Raw genomic sequence first — 15572 nt, 5'->3', positions numbered from 1 at the left:
AGACTTCATAAGAGACGGTAAGGTAATGCTGCATAACTACCGTGACCTAACCAAAGCAACGCATCATAAAATTTGATTTTGATGAATCATAGATTTAGGTTGAGAATAGGCAACCAGGTGCCATGAGAGTATGGAGACTTTCATTCCAGCCGATGACAAAAGTCAGCGTATTACACTGATGAACACAAGCGAGGGGAGGTACTACGGTTTGTCAGGGAAATCTCTTGGTGTTCTCTCTGTTTGGAATGAAAACTGGCATTTGATTTTCTGTTCCTGACTGAATCCAAGAGGAGAAGAAAAAAGTGATGGAGAAAGGTAAAGGACGAAAAGGAATATTTATACTTTTTCAGTGTTGTCTTAGTGATGTAAGAATTATCATATAATTGAAGGCATGGTTGAAAAAACACAAGAGACATATACTGTTTTTCAAAAAGCTTTAATGTTGTTGAAAACACACACAGTAATATCAACTTTATATTTATTTTATACATTTTGGTTTTAAAAGCAAAGGCACATTTGAAGAAATCTCTGGCCCTCATGTATTTAATTTTTTTTTTTTTTTACAAACATGGTGTCAACAACACAATAATAGACACAATAAACAAAAACGACACAAAGCCATTTTGAATTTAAATCATCAAAAACTCAAAAGCAAAACTTACAGCAGATCTTCTGGAAAAATATTTTATTACAAATGGTACACATTTCAAAGTCTAATTAAATTTAAATTTTCACATGAATTATATAGTTTAAATGGTTTCATGAAAATTGTATATTTTAATGGTGCATAATATGAGACAGAAGACATAAATCCAAGTAAAGTGTTTCATTACAGAATGTACAAAAATGTTGCAGCTAGGAATTCAGCGAGACAAATCACTGTTTAACACAAAAACTGACTTTAACAATGTTGTCAGTTATTTCAAAATAGATTTATTTAAAAATGCATGTACACATCCAGACTAAAAGGCGACATAACAGGCTACAGTTATTATAGTGGTATTAAAGTGCACAGTGTGTGTGTGTGTGTGTGTGTGTGTGTACTGTGTGTGTGGAAATGAGACCAGTCCCCTGTTCCTGCTGAACTGAGCCAGCCAACGTCACACACTGATTATCAGCACAGCAGGCACAGGAGACCGACCCAGCAGGGGGACAGACAGACACACACACACACATATACAGGAAAGTCAGACAATACACACACACAAGTCAAACAAACAGACACTGACGCTCATGCAGAAATCAACAAGTGGAAGAAAAAAGAAAATATGAATGCAAAGTCCCACACTTGCTACCCCCTGAGAGACAATGATAGCCGGTGATACAAATGATGGTATAAGGTGACGTACTCCTTGCCCTACAAGAACAGGTGCAGCCCTCAACACTAACAAGACAGTTGACATTTAACAGACACTGACACTGAAGCCATACAATTTCAGCTAATTCAACAGATTACTAGTAATTACCATAAGCCTATAAACCGTGATACCTGCTTCCATACACCCATCTTGGCCACATTTTTAGTTTCACGACTCAAAAATGAGTCATCCGTGAACCACAAACGGACTCGACCTAACACATTGTCACGGTAGAAGTGATTAGGTGTGAGTCTCAAGTATGGTGGGACCATAAAAAGAAGGTCCAAGAATCAGTCTAGCAAATGAGAAGCACGTTTTTGCCTCTTTATTGACATCAGGCTGTTTTAAAAAGAGAGTGCTTTTTTATAGTGTTCACATGTTAAATGTCACTGAGCTACACTGTAGTCAAGTTTCCAATTGAATTGAGTACAGATTTTTACCCAATTTCCAGAAAATCTGCAAAAGAAAATGCACTTTTATGCGTGTTTCCATCTACTAAACAAATATTAGGATTTGGGCAGTCGTGGCATTAATTGTCCAGTCAGGAAAATGTGGCATTTGTGTTTGTTGCATGTGATTTGAGGACGGTTACAGTCTCCTCATTGAAAGTTAAAATGCTCATAAAAAACAGGTGGATGGAAACCCACTTTATATATAAAGAGTTTAGTTAGAATTTTAGAGGATGCAAAATGGCTCTATTCAGCAGAGGTGAGCAGGTTTTTGCAGGAGATGCTATCATGCTCGTCAGAAGTCTGATGTTGATGTGAAGAGCAGTGGTTTGAAGCAGTGCGGCCCCTCCCTGACCTTTACTCTCCCCCTGCAGGCTGCAGCCCTGTGGCGGCAGAACTTAACCACTGTGAACATAGCAGACACTCACTGTTCACATGTGGGTTAAGTCCTGCTGCCGCACAGCCAGGTCATACGAACGTCTGTTCGTGACAGGGAAAGAGATGGGTGTGTTTGTGTGCGAGTATGCAAATTAGAAACATGGGCGTGACTGTGTGTGAGTTAGCAAATTAGTGTTTGTGTGTGTGTCTGCGTTTGTGAGAAAAAGAACTTGCTTTCTTCATGTCAGCCATTGGAAATCCCTGGCAATGTGATTCAGTCCTGTAGTCTCAAAAATCACTCTGCCAGGAATTCCCCTGGCCAACAGAGACTATACAGTTTGTGGTGAGAGGGAGACTTCAAAGCATGCAAAACAAAACAAATAAACACCATAATAGGCCTCCTTAATCACTGTCACCTCTAAAAGGCTACCGACTGCTGCCATCTTATTGTTGCCCGTTACCTCTATCCCACATCTATACCTCTGTGTGAGAGACTGAATTATCACAGTAATCCAATGAGCTACATCTTTGTCATTCACAGGTCACAGTCACTGTGCCTTCTCAGCACTGTGTGTCCTGTATGTGCATGGTTCTTGTCAACTCCCAGACTTCCCGTGGCCTCTTATAAAAATAGCTTTTCGATGACAGAATGGAGAATTAGGTTAGAAGGAAGTGGCCAGTCAAGTGGTACTCCCTTTAAAGACGTTTGTTCCGCTCTGTTCCACTTCTGCCGCTTTATCTGTGCCTTGTGTGGAAACAAACAAACAAACAAAAAAAAGGGCAGGAGAGCACTGGGCTGTGTTTCCTCTGCTGCTAAGTTACTGCTAAACCTCTTCAGAAATTGTCAGGAATTTTCATGTTGTGTCAAGAAACTGATACTGTATTTACATGTTCTTGCTTCTCATTACTGTCTGTCAAATGATATCTGATAATGTTTCATGTGACCTAAGAAGGACAAGCACATACACTCATTACAACTGGAGCAGAACTTATTACTCTGAATTCCTTTTTGTTGAATTTTACTTGTTTGGATAGGACATATTTAAATAACTGAATGCCAGTCCACGCTCCAGATCCACGCTGATTGCTTTTTCTTGCCATCCTCCTGAAGTCTCTTTATTTTCAGCAGCATAAATATTCCACCATGTACAAGGTATGAGTCAGTGGGACACTTTTGGGGAACTCCCGACTCTAAATAAGTTTAGCCGTCTGTCTGTTGTCAGTGTGGGCCTGCTGGAGAGCTTTGCCAGGGACACAGTGAACTCACTAACGCTGTATCATTGTTGTCACAAATCGGCTGCAGCCATGTCTGGTTTGAGAGTTTGGAAAGAGATTCCCAAAGTAGCGCTAAATTATTCATATTATTTAAGAAAGTTGAATACTTTTAATGCTACTCAACCAAGCCATTTGTATTCCAGCCTTAAAGCAAATCTTAAAATCAGCCTTGAACCTGACACAAAAGGAAAACCCTGTTTCATGTGCAGATGCTTTCTAGTTTCCTTCAGGCCAATGTTCTTTCTCTCAGTCTGTGGTCCAATCAACCAATAACACCAAATTATAACCGCACAAAGCACACTATGATTTTGGTGCAACTGGGAACCGTTGTTTTTTCCCCTGTCTGCTATCTTTTATGAATAATTACAGTACGGAGGGGCATTTTTGAGGCCCCAGCTAGATTAGTGTAATCTTAGAGCTATCAGAGGTATTATTTTCAAAAGAGGTTTTTTTTTGTCACTCAGTTCATTGAAAACTAAAATATCTACATAAAAATGAATCTTGACATATTTTGTGTTGGATTTTAGTTGTAAGCGTCTCCTTAATTTCAGTTTTGTTTTATGAGACGTGCATTATATATCCCTTGGCCTCCACATGGTCACAATAAGACGTCTCAAGAAAGTAGGCCGCTTAAGGTCCCAGCACCCATCAAAGACGGTGTGCTAACTCCTCTTTAACTCCTCTCCTTCATCAACCTAAAGCCCTCTAGCCCGCCATCCTTTCATCTGGCAGTGGTTCATCTCATGTGTTATTTTCTCTGCCTTTTCATCTTTTCCATCGGTTTCTCTCTTACCCTTTGCGTTCCCCCCGTCGAACCCGCAGCCATTAATGTCTATGAGCTCATTTCTTCCCTTCCCCTGTAATGACGGCATTCTGGTTGACGCACGCTGTCCAACACCTCACCTCAAACGCTCGCTGTGAGGATCTCAACATGTCTCCCTTTTAGCATTTGGCCTGTCTTGTTTTTTCAAGTCCTACAGCGGAGCCAGGCAATCCTGTTGTTACACACTACTCAAATTGGGTGTTTATTCTGGTTAGGAATAATCATAAGGTTCTGCCATGTGGGCTGCAACTTGTTGGCAGCTCATAATTGTGCCAACGTGTTGCATCCTGATGGAGACGTAGAATAACAAAATGTGTATCGCTGAATGTCAATCGCCAGCAGATGCACCCTAAAGTCAAAATGTTTTTAGAGAGTGTCTTCATGGATTACGGCCTTATGTGTGGGAGCTTTGATGGTTTTAGGGTTTGCACTTTATGCGAAGTGTGTGTTCTACCAAGTTTATATTCACGCACACGACGTATGGAGGTCCAAGTGTAGACGTGGCCACTGGATATTTTCTCAGAGTGTCTCTCCCCTTCAGCAAGTATTCAGAATTGACATTGACGTTTACACAAGGGCACACAGTTAAGTGGAAAAGCCTCTGTTGAGACAGCTGGATCTCAACCCCTTGTTGTTTCAACACATATCTTCTCTCTGTCTCTCTCTATGCCCTTGGACGCACGCGCACACACATACACACACACACACACACGTACACACACACACACAGATGCACTAAGAAATGTATATGCTTGTATGCCATACACAATCTGCCTCTCTGCACATAATATGCTCGCTATCAATAAACACACAGTTATGTCACTGGGCTGCCGGGCAAACATGGCATGTGCGTTAGCTTGGTTCTCACCCTGTCTCAGCAGGAATACTACAAATACACACCAATCTGACATCATTCACACTTCTGGTGAACTGCTTCACAGAGCATACAGTGAGCCGGGCCACCTACAGACCGGCTGCGTCCTGCCATTGTGCAGTTCAAACTGAAGCAAATGTCATTTTTTATCTTTCCATTGCATCAGAGGATTTTACAGACGGCGGTTTGTTTCCAACCACGGCTTCATGTGAAATCGATATGTCTAACATCCATTAGTTCAAGACATTATGTCAACATTTGAGCACAAGGGTTACAATAAGGTATGAATTCCCTTCTTAAAGTATAAATATGCCACATTTGCTTCTCATAATTGCTGTCGTATCCATTACACCTTGCCATGATAAGGCAGAGTGTGGCTTACAGAGTAAGACAACGTGGAAAAGTAACTGTAGGTGGAGAGATGAGCCTAGCGAGGAAAGATGCCTGACACAGCAGAAACTGTGGCAGCATTTCTTCTTCAGTTCACGTGACATTCCATTTTTTTCCAAAGTTTTCAGTTTTTGATCTGTGCAATTACAAACTCAGTAGCAGAACAACCTAACTTTCAAAGGCCTAGGCCTCTAAAATCTGTTGGGTGGATGCTAGTTCTGCCCAGCCACTTTCCTTAACCCTACCATAAGATCTGCAAAGCTGTCAAAAAACTGAAAATGCAGAACACATCCCACTGATCAGATACCTCTTTAGTAGATCTTTGAACCCACGCACCTTATGCAGTACCACACCCTGGCTCTAACAGACAGACTATGTTTGTGTCTGCATATGTGTGCGTGTGTGAGTAAGATTGTATTTGCTTCGCGTGAGGGCGTAATTATTGCTGAGGCCGTGACATTCACTGACATTCAAGCAAGGACTATGCACTACTATGGGCCTTCTCTGTTGCAGTTTTCCTGAATCAAAGGGGAACGTTCATTGGCTGGCCTGGAATCAATGGAACGCACCACATGTGGGACATTAGTCTGAGAATGAAAAAGTATTTCCAGCTCCAGATTTACAAAAAAAAAAAAAGAAGTGAAAAGCTCGGTCTCTTCGGGCTGTAAAGCTAGCCTCAGCAGTGAAGAGCCCAGCCCAAACCCACGGTCCGCTCCCTGTAGCCCAATGCGTGTAACCCTATCCTCAGCCTGATTCTTTGCCAAACACCCTTACCACTACCAGCCCTGTACTTAGTGTACAGCCGCCCTGCTGCCACTGAGCCACACATGCACAAATGTATGCAGAAACTCCACACACACACACACACACACACACACACACACACTTTTATTCCACTACGCCACGGTTTCCTGAGCCTGGGCCCATTCCTACTGATTTCTGCCGGGCACACCCACCCACCCACCAGCCACCCCACCAAAGTAAAGGCTGGATCCCCACCTTCTCTCCTCCTCCTATTCCCTCTTTCCTCCACCTAATCCTCTATCCATTCAACCATTTGGCCTTCCCTGTCAGGTTTTCCAATCTAATGATTCCTCAGTGTAAAAGGCAGAATAACAACACCTCTCTCTCCCCTTTTTCCCATGTCTTTTGATGCAGAGGTTATCTTAAGTCACAGTCAGTCGCATAAAGAGCAAAGCAACAGATCCCTCCCGTGGTGCTAAATTAACAAATTCTTATCTTGTCCTCTGTGCTTCAGCGTCATTTTTGCTTTCCTCTGCCCAATTTGGTCTATACCAACATCCCCAGAGGGGAATCAGACTGGACGGCGAGCAGGAAGACAGACAACCGCCTCTGAAATGAGTTAGCTACAGTAGCTGCTGGATTCCCTTCCTTTCATGGAGGTTTGGGAGCACACAGACTTACAGGGCCTCTGAACAATGAGAGGAATGTTTGAACGGCTCCGGCCTTGCTACACCACTACCATTACGTCTCTCGGCTGCTTGTCTAGAACTTTTTATGACCCCTATTCCCACTCTGTGCTGCCAGCAGCACCCTGCGACAGACGACTGACAGACTGATAGACTGATAGATGACACACAAGGGTAGATGGATGACATACTGTAAGCAGACAGTTGGAAAGGAAGGCAGACAAACAGGTAGAGGCAAAGCAGTTATGCAGTAATTCATTGAGGAGTGGAAATATAATTCCTAAATCAAACACACAGACAGGCAGGCAGAAAGACAGACAGAAATTAAGCCATCCCATTCAAAGGAACTATTTACGTCTGACCTTTGTAATAGAGCCGGTCCACAGTGGCAGACCTCAGATCAAGGCAATATTCCAGTGGCAATATTACAGCACATTTGAACAGCAGGCACGCTTTACAGTCGTTCTATGTGAATGTCTGTCCTGATCAACAGGTTGCAGGAATTGCGGTGAAGTGAGTGTGAAGTGCCTCTCTGTGAAAGACCAGTGGTTCAAGACAAAAAATACAAAGTCAAAGAAAAGCATAGGTTTGTCAGGTCATAAAGTCATAAAACAGTAAAAATGCAACAATCAACTTCTGAGAAGAGGCAGATGCGATGCTCCACCTACCTGAGACAGCAGTTTTTTACTCCTTTCCTCTTTCTCAATCTCAATCTCACTTTCCTCAAGCTCTCCAGTGTCACACTCGATGTTGAGCTTCACAGTTGTCGTCCCCCTCCCTTCTTTGTCAATCCCTCTTTCTCTCCCCCTCAGTGTTTCTCTGTGTCTCTCACTCTTCATCTCTCTCTCTCTGGGTCTGTTTCTCCTTTGACTGTGCAGACAGGAGTGTTTGTGGACGGGAGTGTGACTGGGAGCCAGACAGGGTGAGAGTAAGAGAGTGGGCGGGTCCGGCCCAGTGCAGGGGATTCCTTTATGACGATGTCAGAGGAGAGGAGCCCGCCCCTTCCTCATTTCTTCTCTACTTCTCTCCCCTCTCCTCCCCTCTCCTCCCTCTCCTCCCCTGTGCGTGGCCCAGGCTGCTGCTAGAACACAGGAAAGGGGGCAGGGAGATAATTGGCCGCGCAGCTGCTAATAAATGAGCAAAGGCTGTTTGAGTCAATAGACAGGAGTGAGCAAAATTTGCAGGGTTTCAGTGGACAGATATACTAAAATAGTATGTTACACTGCCTGGTATGTTAAAAGTGTTCTGTAGAGAGTTGCAAAATGTTTTAATCACCCCTCCCAGCAGATAGTGATCATTTTTCTGTGTCTGATAACTATCAGAGTGAACTAAAGAGACCATCTAATAGAAGTTGTTTAAATCATACTTTCAGTCAGAACACACTTTCATTACTATTTTACCATTTTGTTTTGAGCTTTTTGTAAAGCTCTTTGCCTTTATCCAAGAATAAACATTTATCTGTGCACATGTGGATGATTTTAATTTCTATAGCAGTTCTAAAAAGCCAAAGCATATTTCAAAGAATTGAATAGAGAAAGTAATCCCTAACTGCACATAGGAAATATAAAACCAATAATGTTAACAAGGCCAGAAACAAAAATAGAAAGTTGTTGAAGTCTCTAAATTGATCATGACGAAGTGATTTGAAAGATGTCATATGTTAAGCTGAAGTCAAATAAAAGCTGTAAACCTTGCTTTGAATCAAAATGTGTGTACAGCCAAAACGAAGCTGATGATTTGACACTACACTCATACACTTCCAATGCCGAAATTGTGTTTGTTGAAGTCGTAACCTTATCAATTCTGAATGTTTATGCTAAGGTTGGTGTGAAGTGGTCTATCTCATTTTGTTTTGGTGAAACTTGAAGCTGCCTTTTTTATGCTGAGAGAGGGACTTTAACTGGGGCAGGGGTGCAGGGTTACAGTAATCTAAGCAAAAAGAGACAAAGCACGGCAGGTTTTTCCACATCACTTAAAACTAGACACTATCTCAACATGGAAATCATTTTCAGAATGTAATAGATCTATGGGTACCTGATTAAAGCTTAAAAGTGTAAATTTGAGTGTGCTACAGTTAGTGTGACGCTTTTTGTGGTGACATCAATGTTTCTGTTATAGCAAGAGAAAGTCTGCTTACCTGTATTTTACATACACATAATAGCAATCATCAATACTGATTCAAAAGTAATGGAGGTTTTAATGATTGCTCATAGTCTTTGGAACTTCAGATCTGGTTTATGCTGTTGTATTTGTGTGATTGTACGTCTGGTGTTTGTGTCCAAGCTTGGATGGATCTGCACCTGTCAAGCATAGGACCCAACACCACCCCGCCTTACACACACACACACACACACACACACACACACACACACACACACACACACACACACACACACACACAGGGAGACAGTAACACAAGCTTAGAGAGGGGCTATTAGAGGCTTTATGACTTCCCCTTCTTCCCCCGCAGCCTTTGGGTGTGTGTGTGAGCGGCGAAGTCCTGGACAGACAACCACGCCCCTGTGAGAGAGCGGACGTCACACATTCCACACACACACGTACACACACATACATACACACTTGCGCGTCTCTTAGCAACACATACACTCTAGCTTAGTGAAATAACTATGCCAGTAAGACACATGACCGCGACACGTCGTTTATCTTCGGCTGGGATAATGTTTTGTTTATGGACCTCAGTTTCTAAGTTGTCTTCATAGGGGATTTACAACTTTGCATAACAGCCAGAGTTGAATGAAGTGTAATGAATACTTTAACTTTTTGATTGGTAGCAAAGATGACTTGTGGTATGATTGAACTTGGTTATGATAGAGTGAGAGTACATTTCTCTGTACCCGCTCTGTCTCCTTGTTTTTCTTTCTTTTAATGTGTATATGTGTGGATCTATTTTACTGCATGAATTCTGACTTTGTGTGTTCACATCATGTAAAAGGTCATTTGACACAATAGTCAAATGAGCTGAATAGTCTTTAGACAGGGTTGTGTATGTGGTAAACTTGTCTCTGGTAAAAAAAAAAAAAAACACAGTTTCGATCCCTATTCTGTGGCCTAAACCTCGATGCGTGCCGTGCACACTCCCCTCTCATTTTGCCTCACAGAGATGACAATTAGCATAGCCGCATGCAACACCAGTACTGTAATAACTAAGATGAAAAAAAGATGCTTTCAAAAGCTACTCATTACAAGAAGACTTCAGACCAATGACAGTTCTGGATGCCTTGGTGATATATGATCCAAATAAACTTGCTATGAAACAGTATTCATCAGTATGCCATCTTGCTAGTTTGTTCACCAATACCAATTTATTGAGAGCAAACTCTGGTGCGCAATGTTCTGTAATCATTCGTGCTATCAGTGAGGGTAGTAATATTTGGAAAATGGTGTTGAAAGATTCTTATTCTTCTCCCCCCCCCCCCCCCATGCTACATATTCTTTATGGTTCTGTGGAACATTATCAACTCGTTGTAAAGTGTAGTGTAAGCATGCTTGTAAACGTTCCCCGTGTGTGTGTGTGTGTGTGTGTGTGCGCGCGTGTCTGTGTTTCGACTGACGAGTCACTTTTCAAAAGATAGCAGTGGCAGGTGTAACCATAGTAATGTGTGTATATTTGAATTTGTGTAAATATGTGTACAGTATCTTTGTGCATTTGTACAATAAGGAAGAAATTTGTTGTAGCGTTGACTTCTAAAATCACTGCAGACTGCAGATTATGACCTCCAGTGGGTGAATTTGCGGAAGTCATCTTTAGTGAATAGTTCATTGAGAAATGTGCTCTATAGTATGTTCTGCTCTAGTGTTTCACCTCAGAGGTCAGCATACAGACCTTTATATGTGTGTGTGTGTGTGTGTGTGTGTATATATGCATATGTACACAGAACATTTCAGAACATGTTTTTCTGTGTTTGATCTTATGCTTTACTTACTTATTTTTGCATGTATTTAAGTGCATACATACAGTATATCTGTAAAATGCGTCTTTATTTAACTTAATTGTACTGTATGTGTGTGTGTGTATGTGTGTGTGGGGTTGGGGGAGTTTGTGTGTGTGCATGTTTAGATTTGTGTGTGTCAACTGACCATAGACAGTGAGTCAGACGACAGTAAGCGACTCTAATTGGGGCCACAGGGTCTGGGAGTAAAAAACTAAACTTCCATTTGGTTGTCATGGTGAGTCAGATCCACTTATGTAACAAGCAGTGGAAAATGGTTTTGGAGAAAGAAAGAAATGCAAGAGAACGAGTGAAAGAGCTGCTCTCGGCGCCAGCTGATCTGTTAGGTATCAGTGTTACTCTTATTTAACCAGACACTGTGGGTAAGGACACATTAGCAGTAACAGTTTCTGTAGGGTGAGCGGGAAATATACTCACACACACACACACACACACACACACACACACACAACTTTACAAGTAAAAGTTCACTAACTGGATGCAAGATCTCATTCAGCATTAATTTTGTTGGCCTTTCTGAAAAAAATGAGCATGTTTCTGGGGTTCACTTTCCGTATTATAAGACAAAACAGCATTCGCTACTGCAATTGCTACTAGTAGTTTAACAAAGGCAAACAACAATTATAATTGACCAGTGTAGCAGGGCGAGTACTTACATCATTGTAACTTGGTTTTGGATTATGGGCATTGGTGTTCATTAAAGGCAGCTAAAAACTGAACTTTTGAATAAATGACAATATAAGATTGTTTTATCATCCTGTTCTAGACATAGAGAGCAGTACATGACACACTACTGTTTAGAAAGGCTCTCTGTTACATGGCTGGATTTGCTGTATAAAAATGTCACTGGGATTTTGAAGGTTTACTTACTCCTGGATCAGAAACTGGAAGTTAGCTTTGGCTGTCTATAGAAGTACACACTAGGGTTTCCCATAATAGATAAACATTGATTTTATAGATATACAGCTCACTGTAAAACGTAACTTTCATTTGATGCACTGCATTTTTGGGGGGATCTGGTCAATTCCGGTTTTACCTCTGCTCTAAATAAAGAGAAGGTAAGTATCTTGAGTAGGGGTATTAGAGTTGCTGGAGAGGACTGAACCAGCAACCTGTCAACTAGTAGGTGGCCTCCCGAATCAACCTGTCAATCCTTCATCCCTCTCCTCCTCCTCCTCAGCACCACATTGAATTAGCAGCCTCGGGCACTTTCCCCCATTCCCGGGCCTCCTTTCCCCTTTCCAGCCCTGACCCAGCCATGGGACATTTGAGGTCATAACTTTTCTACACCTCATCCACGCTGGACCAGTTCTGGTCCAGAACTCGGTCATAAAGTCCGCCCAAAGACCAGCACGTCTTCACTGAGCTCAAACTAGCCAGCTAAGAGGCCCTGAATGAATCCACTTGACTTTGACTGGTCTGTCCTTATTTTCTCTTTCCTGTGCTCTCTCCCTCTCTCTCTGCCTCTCTCTGGTATTTATGTGTTGGCAGTTGCCGTGGAGACAAGACACACAAACACTGTGGCGGTAGACAGGAAGTGCTGCGGAACCACAATGGCGTCACTGCGGCTCTGCACTCACTCTCCCCTCTCTCTCTCTCTCTCTCTCTCTCTCTCTGACTGCCCCAGCCAGCATGCACGCTATTATCCTTAGCAAGCTAAATGGAGACCACACTGTTCTCTCTTTCTCTCTGTTCTCTCATTTCTCTCATTATTATTATTAGCATTGCTTTTTCAGCTGTCTCTCTCTCTTTCTCGTTTTCAACTCAGCTGCTTTAGTATTTGGAAAATTGCTGTCTGATTTGCGGTGTCTGGAATGCCTGGTTAGTTGAAGTGCTGAAAAGCTGCTGGGCACCGGCAGTTTTAAGTGTCCGACCTGTCTACAGGGCGTTCACTCTGGAGAAGCTACTCCCCTGTTTTTAAACTGGGTCAAGAATGTGTGTGTATGTGTGTGTGGGTGGTTGTGTGTGTACTGTATGTTTTGGAGTTTGTGAGAGTCCTGTGAGGGTGAAAAAAGTCAGTTTGTGTTGGATTTCTGGTTGTATGTATGAGGATGTCAGATGACTTGAATATACTGTATGTGTAGTATCAAGTGAGTGGACATGTGAGTGAGTAAGAGGCAGATATAGACAGGGCAGTGCCACTGAGAGAATAAAAGGAATGTGTGTGGTCCTATTGCAGACTCTTACATCAGACTGGCATTAGTGGACAGTCCACATCCCTCCTGTTCTCCCTGCCTTTTTTACACACCCCGGCTCTAAATATACTTCTCTGGAAAAACCCCTTGAGAAGATACCGCCCTCTCCCACTCCACATGCTAAAAATATCCAGCCAAGACCCCCTTAACAACCCGCGTTTGCTCGCTTTTCCTTCTATCCTGAATCCCCTTGTTTGATTGACTGCCCCCCCCCCACTTGTCCATGTCTTGCACTCAACGCCTTTCATTATCCAACACGACCCCTCAACTTGTTAAAAGTGCTTTGACTCCTTTCATTTGGTTTTTCTTATTCCTTTAACTCCCTTTCTGATAGCGGCGCCTCCTTCCAATCCCCCACGGCTGCTTGGCATTTCTGCTGATATAGACAGCCAGTCATCCATCCATCCTTCCAGCGAGGCGGCCCCTTAGACATCCAGCCAACCAGTCTGTTGACCAACCAGCTGACCACCCAGTCGGCCAGATGAAGAGCGGTTCAGCTATCGGGGGTCTGGCTTGTAAGTGAAACCTGGTGAACAGATGAGTTCTTAGGAGACATAAAAACAAAAGAAACAGAGGGGGATTTTCTTGACATGAGCTCATACTGTGGTGCGAGCGGTAGAGCAAATGAAGGAGATATAAGAACAGATTAAAAACAAATGTGTCAAAGTATCATCAGTGACAGTGTCTCTGTCAGTGGGAGGTAAAAGATTATTTAAAACGATGACAGTATTGCAGAAACAATTTATTATGAATCAAGTGATGGCATGTTGTTAATGGCAATGTGGATGTAAAAAGAGGAAGAATAAAGAGAAGTGAGCCATCAGGACAAATGAGTTACTTTTTAAAATTAGTTGTACAGAAACTGTTGCTGTTGTGCAACTGGCCTATGGATATGTTTGTATTTTCCAGATTGAGGAACTGATTAAAAGTAGTGTACTGTACATGTAAGACAGTAATCGTCTGTGTTTTGTTTGTGGTGGTCAACGAGAGAGGAAGCCTATCTGTGGCCATATGGTGTTTCTGTTCCTCCGTTCAACCGCTGACATCATCTGGAGTGACACACGGCCGGGTGACTTCCTCCGTCTCATTAATCACTCGCGTGTTAACAGGCGCACACTCTCCCCAATTCCTGTACCCTTTACAGCTCTGCACCACATTCCGCCCTCCCTTGTTAGCTTCCCGGCTCCAACATTGGACTTAATGCTCTTTCCCAGATGGCCTGCCCACTTAGCAGTGGCCTTTGACCCTTCCCCCTACTCCCCCATAAAACCTCGAACCTCCATGCCATGCGTTCTCCACCTGCTGCTCACCTTGCAGAGATGGAGGGATGAAACCAGAAGGGGGAGGATCTGTTTTTAAACATGCCTGGGGAAAAAAACAGAGGCATCTTTCTATTTTAACTGGACCTTTGTTTAACATCAAAGTGTGTGCTTTGGCTTTCCTGCCCTTGTGTTGTGAAAGAAGAAGAAAAAAAAACATGTGAAACAACCCCTAGCCGTTGGAGGACAGGTGATTGAGTTCTAGTGTGTTATCTCTGCAGAGATAAAACTGACAAGAAGGATCATCAACACCGGGCTCTGATTGGCTGTTTTGACTTGAACTTCAGCCATTGGAGAGGTACAAAGAGAGATTCAAAGTAGGGGAAAGTTGCACACAATGAAAGGGAGACATTTATTTGATCTGTTTTCAGTTGAGGAAGATTCTAGATGTTTATACTGTAGATATTTGTGAATACATACTACTGTGTAATACATTTTAAATATTGTGGGTCAGTATTTACTGTATTAGTACCAAAGCTCACTGAATTGAACTGAATGAAGATGCAAAGAAAAAGATAGGGTAGAGAGAGAGAGCCTTAAAGCCACTGAGTGGAAGTAGTTGTTAGCTTTGTGAACTTACAGTACATCAAATTTTACGATACTGTAAAAACCCACAGATACATCTTTGCAGGGGGAATGAGGGGTCTGTGTGATCCACTATGTTAGGGTCAACGGTAGCCAAAACACACATTTAGTGTGGGGTGACCCATGGTCTATGACTCTATGTAAATCACAGCCTTCACGCACACAAACCTGCAGACTTCTCAGTGTAAATAAAGTCAGTCATCTGCACTCTACTGAAACAACAGGTCGTGGGAAAATAAAACCCATCAGTCAGAAGGGACAGAGATGACGAACACGAGACTAATCAAACTACTCATTTTCACAATGCAAAAACATTACGTGACCAGCTCTTTAGTCAAAGAAACCTAAAAAAACTAAACAACAACACACATCTTGGCTCAGCTTTCTTAAACTGGTGACATTTTCCAGTTTGTCCACCCAAAAAGATTTGCAAAATCAAATAAATACAAAGTTTGCTGTGCAAAACCAGGTGGCCTTCCTAAATGTGTAGGCGTCAGACTGTAAATTGGTGGTTTAGCAAGTTAA

The 15572-nt window shown here is 42.5% G+C and overlaps 1 long non-coding RNA gene across 1 annotated transcript; it reads right to left on the bottom strand.

Annotated features, from left to right (window-relative positions):
* Positions 1-419: 419 nt before the first annotated feature.
* LOC119888262 lies at positions 420-7853 on the bottom strand. Its single transcript, XR_005441874.1, has 2 exons — positions 7646-7853; positions 420-7509 (listed from the first exon to the last, which is right to left on the bottom strand). It is a non-coding gene; the product is annotated as an uncharacterized LOC119888262 (long non-coding RNA).
* Between the last annotated feature and the right edge of the window lie 7719 nt (positions 7854-15572).

Source organism: Micropterus salmoides, unplaced genomic scaffold (genome assembly GCF_014851395.1).
Source record: "Micropterus salmoides isolate LMB-PRFRI ecotype aquatic unplaced genomic scaffold, ASM1485139v1 Ms_hic_scaffold_10, whole genome shotgun sequence".
Taxonomy (NCBI): domain Eukaryota; kingdom Metazoa; phylum Chordata; class Actinopteri; order Centrarchiformes; family Centrarchidae; genus Micropterus; species Micropterus salmoides.
Note: the sequence above shows the minus strand (reverse complement) of the source record. Positions and strands in the feature narration are given on the sequence as shown.